The sequence below is a fragment of the Eutrigla gurnardus genome, assembly GCF_963514095.1.
Source record: "Eutrigla gurnardus genome assembly, chromosome: 23".
In the NCBI taxonomy this organism is placed as follows: Eukaryota; Metazoa; Chordata; class Actinopteri; order Perciformes; family Triglidae; genus Eutrigla; species Eutrigla gurnardus.
In genome coordinates this window covers 824,539-835,372 of record NC_139934.1, presented here as the reverse complement: position 1 = coordinate 835,372, position 10,834 = coordinate 824,539, and positions in this window count along the sequence as shown.

The following is a 10,834-nucleotide window of genomic DNA, read 5'->3' as shown; positions in this document are numbered from 1 at the left end:
GGCTCAGGCCTCGCTAAGTCTTAGTGCTCCGAAAATGAGATATGATCTGAAAAGAATCAGAAGTACACTTCATTCATCCCTCGGGAATCAGTCACACATCAGCTCCAGCATCTTACTGTAATTCAGTCATGGACCCCGAGAACCTCAGCTCGTTGGCCTGTTTCTGATCTCCTGAAACAGAGAGAGAAGAAGAAGATGAGGCTCACCACAGATGTGTTCAGGATTCTCGTTGCTCCTCTGTCAGATTGTCAGAAGGCACTTCCACCCACTTTTAAACTTCCAACTCATGACCTGTGGACATTTTAATCTTCTGCCAATATCAACAAATGTCTTGTTTTATTATGTTAAATCATGAGAATAAACACAGGGAGAAAGTATACTTATGCAACTGACTCTTCTTGAAGGTGTGTGAAAGAAAAAACATTGCTGAAACTCTTTAGCTTTTAGTCGTCGTAACTGTAAAGTTGCATTCACACCAATAGGAGTAGCAAATTTTTTTCTTGCATTACACGCATGACTTTTAATGCAGGATCAGTTGTGTTTATTTGCCGAAGCATTTGTGTTTAGCTGTGTTACCGTTTATATGGCTGAAATAAATAAACAGATAAGAAGGATGCAGAAGTAACTACATGATGACGGCAATTTGTAAAAAGTCTGAAGTCGTGGTTTGTGAGGTCTGTCTGCAAGACGACAAGCAAACATCTTTTTAAATGCTTGTTTTCTGAATGGAGTCTGGTTGAGGGGTGCAAGGCTATGCTAACATTGTAGCTGCTCCATCAACACTCCAAATAAGGTCGATCAGTTTTCAGCCTGCCCTCATGTCTGCCCACCTGTGTCTGGTTATCTCATTCATTTCTTGTGTATTTCGTCTTTCCTGTGTCCGTATCGGGGCATCTGCTTGTAAATGTACGGACTCAGTAAACTCAATGAACTCATCGCTCATGCAGAATGGTATTTGCCATCCCCTCCCTTTGACTTTAAGTATCTAGTGCTGCCAAAGCAAACTAGCTTTGATGGTTCTTATTGATGGCTTCTAGCTGTAATATCATACTTACATATTGAATTAGATAGCACTTAAAGTGTTTGTTAGATATTTGAACAGTTTCTACTCCAGAAGCGATGCCACTCACCCAAACTGAGCTCAGCAGACTTTATCTTGACAGATACAGACTTTTTAATGGGCAGTCTGAAAATAAAAGAGGGTCACCTCTGCTCTCTGTGGAGCCACGCCTGGGTCAGGGAGTTGAGAAAGAGCTGAACCCGGTTTCACACACACACACACACACACAAAATTTGTATTATTTATTGAGGTGCTGCCATGTTAATGTATCAAACTGTGTGTCAAAGATGTGCACAAAGCTAAAAGACATCCTTTATGGTGGAAACAGCTGCACGTTCTGTTCATCCTGTAATAACTTTGTACTAATATGACACTGCTAATATATCCATAACACTAAAGGAACACGGAGACCAACTTGTACACGTCTGCACTCCTTTATTGCAACTCTCAGACTACCAAAACACAGTCAACATCCGGTCATTGCAGCATAACTAAGTAACCACTAGATGGCGGTGTCTGACTACAAATGATATCACATTGCACAGCTATGCAGTTATAGTATCAATATACTACACTCCTTCCCCTTAAAGTATGAAGTTCCCATTAATTAATAATCAACTCATAGCTAAATCATTACTGCTGACACAAACCATTAAACCCATACTTGCTCTTTTACATTTCAGTCTCAGGAACACTTTTTCACATTTTTGTATGAACAGGAACTCTTTTGCTTTAGGAACAATATTCCACAGGGTCACAAGGTCAGTCCTTTAGGAGGTACTCTTTCTCTCAAAGAGTACCTGCACCCCAGCACCTCTGGGGAACTGGCTGCTCGGTTGGCCGGTGTCACTGCCTTGTCACAGGCCAGTGAGCCTGGTGAAGGTGTTGCAAGCATCTCTTTAGCCAGCAACGGGGTCGCTTCAGGTGAGTACAGGCTACCACCTACTACTACAGGTGTGCCTTTCCCCTCCAAGTCCGCATGAACCACTGCAGGGTAGTTGTTGGTGACGTCCAACTGCTCATCCGGAAACTCTGATGTCTCTGGACTGGACGGTCGGTTGTACAGCAGATGGTCGATGTGGACTAAGTGTGGGCTCACTCCGTTCCACACCAGGTTGGTGACTGGTCCAAGTCTCTGTTCCACTGTTCCTTTCGTCCACCTCTCCTTTCCTCCTCGTAGTTTCGGATCAGGACTGGGTCACCCTCAGACAGATGTCTCAGCTTGGAAGCGGTTTGATCATGGTAGTCTGTTTTTGTTGTTTGGCTTCCACCACTCGAGCAAGATCTGGTTTCAGTAAGCTGAACCTGGTCCTGATCTGACGTTTGAGGAACAGTTCAGCTGTGTGGTGTACTCCTGTATGACATCAGGAAGCTGGCTAGCCTATGCTGCATTGTTATAGTGACCTTTTGTTTCTTTTCATCAGGCACTTGTTTCAGGAGTGATGCTTTCACTGTCTGAACTGCTCGCTCTGCAGCAACATTAGACACGGGATGGTAGGTTGGTACCAAAGTCTGCTTTATGCCGTTACTTCGCAGGAATGTCTTGTACTCCTGTGAGATAAATTGAGGACCGTTGTCAGAAACAATCTCTTCAGGGAGACCGTAGGAAGAAAAGATGTTCCGCAACACCTCAATTGTTTTGGCGGCTGTGGTGATTGTCATTGGAATTACCTCGAGCCATTTCGAATCACTGTCCACTAATACTAAGAAGTGGTGTTGATCCTTTTCTGCAAAGTCAATATGTATCCTCTGCCACACCCTAGTTGGCCACTGCCAGCAGTGTAGTGCTGCTGCTGCTGGTAGTTTCCTCACACTCTGACATGCATCACATTGCTGTAATGCATGTTCTATTTCACTGTCCACCACAAGTAGCTCCTGGCCAAGGCCTTCATCTTGCACCCTCCAGGGTGCCCTTGGTGTAGATCATGCAGTAGTCGCTCTCTGTGTGCTGGTGGAATGATAACTCGAATTCCCCACAGAATACATCCTTGTTCCACAGACAGTTCATTCTTTCTGGTGAAGTATGGTTTCAGTCTCTCACCCTTGATATGACTCGGCCATCCGGACTGAGTCAGCTCCAGTACCTTGCATAGGTCTGGGTCCTTGAGAGTACTCTGTGCAATCTCTGTAGCCTGCAGTCTAGATAATGCATCTGCTTTTGCATTCTCTGCTGACGTTCTCTATTCTATACTGTAGTCATAAGCCATCAGTCGCAGCGCCCATCACTGCATTCCAAGGCGGCTAGTGGGGGTATTTAAGACTTAGGTCCCAAAGTGGCAAGGAGGGGCTTGTGGTCAGTTATTAAACTAAACTTACAGTTCAGTTCAGGCCATACAAGTATTTCTGAAAATTTGGTCACGCCAAATATTATGGACAAAGCCTCCTTGTCCAGTCTAGTTTGAAGTTGTTGAGCCAGTTATGGCCAAGGAGGGCTGGTCTGTCACCCTTCACGATCACTAGAGGTAAATCTCCTCTCTGGTTCCCATATTTCGTACTGACAATCTCTTGTCCCATCAAGGGAATGTTTTCACCGGAAAAGGCTGACAGAGCACTTTACTTCCTTTCAGTGGCAGATGAGAGAGATGTTTCTAATACACTATTTCAGAAACAAGTGTTACAGCAGCTCCTGTGTCAAGCTGCATCTCTAGAGGAGTTCCTTCTAATTGGACATTTACTGTAATTTCCTTTTTTCAATTTCCAACAATATATGTGGGATACAAGGCATTCAAGGGATATGACCCAAACAGTTCATCATCTCCATTTCCTGCTGTCTCATTTAGACTTCTACTTTCAGCAACATACTGTTTAAGTCCCTGTTTAGTTTTACACATCCTTGCTATGTGTCCTACCTTTGAACACTTGTGGCATGTCTCTGTTTTGTACCTACATACTTGCACTGTATGATTTCTACCGCCACATCTGTAAAAGGGCTGGTGATTTTCTGTCCTCTGTGGCCTGGAATTATCACTTGGGGCTTTGCTTTTCCACTCGCTGTTGGCTGGCTTGCTTTTCCACGCACCCTTTGTTCTCTTTTTGTCGATCCTATTCACCGTGGCAGGTCCTTTCATTTTGCTGGCGAACTCCAACGTATTCTTTTATGCTATTTCCATTGATAAAGACAATTCAAATGCTTTTGCAAATGTCAGATTTTGTTCAATAAGCACTTTCACTGAGTAGCCTCCACCTTCAATCCACTAACAAATCTGTCCCTCAGTGCTTCGTCTAAATGGGGACCAAATTCACAATGTGTGGATAGCTGCTTCAACGCTACAACATAATCCGACACGGACTCATTTTCTTGCTGATTCCATTTTTGGAATTTATACCTTTCCATGATAACTAGTGGCTTGGGCTTGTAATGGGATGATAGTTGTGCTCTCAGCACTTCATATGCGAGGCCACCTAACAGTCCATAGGCTTCTGCACCTATTACAGACAGGAAAACGTTGGCCTGTTTACCTTCCTCCACTTCGTTTACGATCATCCATTGCTCAAACCTCTCGAGGTATGACTCAAAGTCTTCTTGACCTTCCTTGTACTCGCCGAGATTTCTGATGAACATGGCCATGCTGCACCGTTAGCTTCATGCACCACCATGCATGTTAGCATTTTCTATGCTTTTGGCAAAGAAAATGCAAGAATAAAAGGCTCAAGCATTAAAAGAAGCTGTTGCGTCATAAATGTGTATAGTTCTGTGTTGCTTTATCTCAAACAGTTCTAATAATATTGTACACATTACATTTTCTTTGCCAAATTTATGGTATTTCTTTTTAACGATTTTTTCAGGCTTAGATGCCTTTATTAGCAATGGACGGATAGGCAAGTCAGGGGGGCGTGAAATGCAGCTAAGGACCTCCGGCCGGGATACAAACCAGGGTAAGCTGCATATCGTACGTGCATACATGGCATGCGCTCGAACCACTCCGCCACCTGCCCACCGATGGCATTGCTAAACCACAATCTAAAGTGAGGGATGTGTTGTTTCAGGTCAAGATGTATGTGACCAACAGGATAACAAATTTGGAGTTTAAAGCTTCTATAATCTATACTTGGTCAGTACCAGAAGGTTTCTTTCTTTTGTTCGAGTACATTTTTGACATTATTGCACCGATAATGCTCCCACCATGAAATGTGTTGCAGAACTGCCACAATTATGTTTCAGCTTTCTACTCTCATATAACCAACCATGAACAAGTAAAACAGGACTCAGGAACATGAATGCTGAAGCGTTTATTGCAGTAAATGTAAGAGCTTGTGTTTGCAGCGGTTATCATAAAACACATGGGTCCACCTGCAGCACAGCTGATCGTCTGTAGATGGCGACACCGATTTAGAATGAAAACCAAACACCAGCTGGCGATGATCACATGACCTTAGCGCACATGAAGCTATTCTTGTCGTCGCAGTTGTCGTCGTTCCACCATCCCCAGTCTGGAGAACATACAAGAGAAAACATCCCATTGGTCGTGTGGTCACCTGGTGTAAGTCCAACATTCACTCTGTTGTCAGCTGCTTTACTTCCTTCTAACTGTGTGTGTCTGCTGTTTGCTGCGTAGACCTGAGGGGGCTGCAGAATTGTGTAATCATTCCCTGTAGGTTCGTCACTATGAGCAACGTCTTTCATATACAAATAGAAAAACATGTGGGCGGGACAATTTAAGGGGAATCCATGTGGAGGACCAGTTCAGTTCTCAAAACGGGGAACCCCCTTACAAGGGACTGAAACTGAAAATAGCGCTGGATGCGCTGACTTTTGATAGAAGGGGCTGATCCAAAGTAATGATTTTACAAAGTGGATGGGACTTGTCCTACCCTCATACAACACCAACACCCATGGGCTCAATCATGTCATATCAGGCACATGCAACTTAGAAATGAATCTGTCAGCATGATACCCGTTGTTCTTTGCATCACGTTTGAATTATTCCGTCTTTCAGATTTTTCTCAAACTCCATTGTGAATGTTTTGCTTCCACCCATTCTTAGAAGTACAACCTCCATATTTCCTTACCTTTGTGGTTCACCTCGACGCAGTCCTCTGCTCCTTGAAAGTTGTCTGGCTGATATTCGTACCATACGCTGAAGTCAAAGTCAGATCCATCGATGTTTACAAAGTCATCCTGAAAAACACAAAGTGGAGATTCAGTGGTGACATGTGACCCACATACTCCTCTATGTATCGTCCATCAGGGTCTTCCTCACATTCATCCATCGGTCAGTTCACTCAACAGCCAGGCTGTCTTATCTCTGATCACAATGAGGTGTTTCACTGCTTACCCCTGATCTTATGGTCCCAATCCAAAAATCCTGGCGATCGCTGCTGGCACGCAGGCTGGTGCAAAGCGCTTCTGTCATCTGGACGAGACCGTGGATTGAGACCAGTTTACTCGCTAACCCTTCGCAGTGTTCCTGAAATCACAATGGATATAAGTGTTAGTCTTCACCAGGACTTTATCATAACAGATAGATTTATTTTCTGTTTCTGACCTTTGCCTCAGCGAAAGTCTTTTCCTCTGGGAAGTATTTGATACAGCGACCCGCATCAATGCGCATCCATCCGTCACCACATTCTTCCCCTTTGTACATATTCTCACATGTCCAATTAAGTCCATCGGCTGTGGGAGAACACATGCGTTAATGACAAGGTTTTGGTTGTGGTGATGTGTTGGTTGATGATGTGGTACTTACTGCTGAGATCGGCTGTTGCGGTGTTCAGGATGCCCACCAACAGCAGGACAGTAGTTACCACAGCTGGATGCATGGCTCAGGCCTCGCTAAGTCTTAGTGCTCCGAAAATGAGATATGATCTGAAAAGAATCAGAAGTACACTTCATTCATCCCTCGGGAATCAGTCACACATCAGCTCCAGCATCTTACTGTAATTCAGTCATGGACCCCGAGAACCTCAGCTCGTTGGCCTGTTTCTGATCTCCTGAAACAGAGAGAGAAGAAGAAGATGAGGCTCACCACAGATGTGTTCAGGATTCTCGTTGCTCCTCTGTCAGATTGTCAGAAGGCACTTCCACCCACTTTTAAACTTCCAACTCATGACCTGTGGACATTTTAATCTTCTGCCAATATCAACAAATGTCTTGTTTTATTATGTTAAATCATGAGAATAAACACAGGGAGAAAGTATACTTATGCAACTGACTCTTCTTGAAGGTGTGTGAAAGAAAAAACATTGCTGAAACTCTTTAGCTTTTAGTCGTCGTAACTGTAAAGTTGCATTCACACCAATAGGAGTAGCAAATTTTTTTCTTGCATTACACGCATGACTTTTAATGCAGGATCAGTTGTGTTTATTTGCCGAAGCATTTGTGTTTAGCTGTGTTACCGTTTATATGGCTGAAATAAATAAACAGATAAGAAGGATGCAGAAGTAACTACATGATGACGGCAATTTGTAAAAAGTCTGAAGTCGTGGTTTGTGAGGTCTGTCTGCAAGACGACAAGCAAACATCTTTTTAAATGCTTGTTTTCTGAATGGAGTCTGGTTGAGGGGTGCAAGGCTATGCTAACATTGTAGCTGCTCCATCAACACTCCAAATAAGGTCGATCAGTTTTCAGCCTGCCCTCATGTCTGCCCACCTGTGTCTGGTTATCTCATTCATTTCTTGTGTATTTCGTCTTTCCTGTGTCCGTATCGGGGCATCTGCTTGTAAATGTACGGACTCAGTAAACTCAATGAACTCATCGCTCATGCAGAATGGTATTTGCCATCCCCTCCCTTTGACTTTAAGTATCTAGTGCTGCCAAAGCAAACTAGCTTTGATGGTTCTTATTGATGGCTTTTAGCTGTAATATCATACTTACATATTGAATTAGATAGCACTTAAAGTGTTTGTTAGATATTTGAACAGTTTCTACTCCAGAAGCGATGCCACTCACCCAAACTGAGCTCAGCAGACTTTATCTTGACAGATACAGACTTTTTAATGGGCAGTCTGAAAATAAAAGAGGGTCACCTCTGCTCTCTGTGGAGCCACGCCTGGGTCAGGGAGTTGAGAAAGAGCTGAACCCGGTTTCACACACACACACACACACACAAAATTTGTATTATTTATTGAGGTGCTGCCATGTTAATGTATCAAACTGTGTGTCAAAGATGTGCACAAAGCTAAAAGACATCCTTTATGGTGGAAACAGCTGCACGTTCTGTTCATCCTGTAATAACTTTGTACTAATATGACACTGCTAATATATCCATAACACTAAAGGAACACGGAGACCAACTTGTACACGTCTGCACTCCTTTATTGCAACTCTCAGACTACCAAAACACAGTCAACATCCGGTCATTGCAGCATAACTAAGTAACCACTAGATGGCGGTGTCTGACTACAAATGATATCACATTGCACAGCTATGCAGTTATAGTATCAATATACTACACTCCTTCCCCTTAAAGTATGAAGTTCCCATTAATTAATAATCAACTCATAGCTAAATCATTACTGCTGACACAAACCATTAAACCCATACTTGCTCTTTTACATTTCAGTCTCAGGAACACTTTTTCACATTTTTGTATGAACAGGAACTCTTTTGCTTTAGGAACAATATTCCACAGGGTCACAAGGTCAGTCCTTTAGGAGGTACTCTTTCTCTCAAAGAGTACCTGCACCCCAGCACCTCTGGGGAACTGGCTGCTCGGTTGGCCGGTGTCACTGCCTTGTCACAGGCCAGTGAGCCTGGTGAAGGTGTTGCAAGCATCTCTTTAGCCAGCAACGGGGTCGCTTCAGGTGAGTACAGGCTACCACCTACTACTACAGGTGTGCCTTTCCCCTCCAAGTCCGCATGAACCACTGCAGGGTAGTTGTTGGTGACGTCCAACTGCTCATCCGGAAACTCTGATGTCTCTGGACTGGACGGTCGGTTGTACAGCAGATGGTCGATGTGGACTAAGTGTGGGCTCACTCCGTTCCACACCAGGTTGGTGACTGGTCCAAGTCTCTGTTCCACTGTTCCTTTCGTCCACCTCTCCTTTCCTCCTCGTAGTTTCGGATCAGGACTGGGTCACCCTCAGACAGATGTCTCAGCTTGGAAGCGGTTTGATCATGGTAGTCTGTTTTTGTTGTTTGGCTTCCACCACTCGAGCAAGATCTGGTTTCAGTAAGCTGAACCTGGTCCTGATCTGACGTTTGAGGAACAGTTCAGCTGTGTGGTGTACTCCTGTATGACATCAGGAAGCTGGCTAGCCTATGCTGCATTGTTATAGTGACCTTTTGTTTCTTTTCATCAGGCACTTGTTTCAGGAGTGATGCTTTCACTGTCTGAACTGCTCGCTCTGCAGCAACATTAGACACGGGATGGTAGGTTGGTACCAAAGTCTGCTTTATGCCGTTACTTCGCAGGAATGTCTTGTACTCCTGTGAGATAAATTGAGGACCGTTGTCAGAAACAATCTCTTCAGGGAGACCGTAGGAAGAAAAGATGTTCCGCAACACCTCAATTGTTTTGGCGGCTGTGGTGATTGTCATTGGAATTACCTCGAGCCATTTCGAATCACTGTCCACTAATACTAAGAAGTGGTGTTGATCCTTTTCTGCAAAGTCAATATGTATCCTCTGCCACACCCTAGTTGGCCACTGCCAGCAGTGTAGTGCTGCTGCTGCTGGTAGTTTCCTCACACTCTGACATGCATCACATTGCTGTAATGCATGTTCTATTTCACTGTCCACCACAAGTAGCTCCTGGCCAAGGCCTTCATCTTGCACCCTCCAGGGTGCCCTTGGTGTAGATCATGCAGTAGTCGCTCTCTGTGTGCTGGTGGAATGATAACTCGAATTCCCCACAGAATACATCCTTGTTCCACAGACAGTTCATTCTTTCTGGTGAAGTATGGTTTCAGTCTCTCACCCTTGATATGACTCGGCCATCCGGACTGAGTCAGCTCCAGTACCTTGCATAGGTCTGGGTCCTTGAGAGTACTCTGTGCAATCTCTGTAGCCTGCAGTCTAGATAATGCATCTGCTTTTGCATTCTCTGCTGACGTTCTCTATTCTATACTGTAGTCATAAGCCATCAGTCGCAGCGCCCATCACTGCATTCCAAGGCGGCTAGTGGGGGTATTTAAGACTTAGGTCCCAAAGTGGCAAGGAGGGGCTTGTGGTCAGTTATTAAACTAAACTTACAGTTCAGTTCAGGCCATACAAGTATTTCTGAAAATTTGGTCACGCCAAATATTATGGACAAAGCCTCCTTGTCCATTCTAGTTTGAAGTTGTTGAGCCAGTTATGGCCAAGGAGGGCTGGTCTGTCACCCTTCACGATCACTAGAGGTAAATCTCCTCTCTGGTTCCCATATTTCGTACTGACAATCTCTTGTCCCATCAAGGGAATGTTTTCACCGGAAAAGGCTGACAGAGCACTTTACTTCCTTTCAGTGGCAGATGAGAGAGATGTTTCTAATACACTATTTCAGAAACAAGTGTTACAGCAGCTCCTGTGTCAAGCTGCATCTCTAGAGGAGTTCCTTCTAATTGGACATTTACTGTAATTTCCTTTTTTCAATTTCCAACAATATATGTGGGATACAAGGCATTCAAGGGATATGACCCAAACAGTTCATCATCTCCATTTCCTGCTGTCTCATTTAGACTTCTACTTTCAGCAACATACTGTTTAAGTCCCTGTTTAGTTTTACACATCCTTGCTATGTGTCCTACCTTTGAACACTTGTGGCATGTCTCTGTTTTGTACCTACATACTTGCACTGTATGATTTCTACCGCCACATCTGTAAAAGGGCTGGTGATTTTCTGTCCTCTGTGG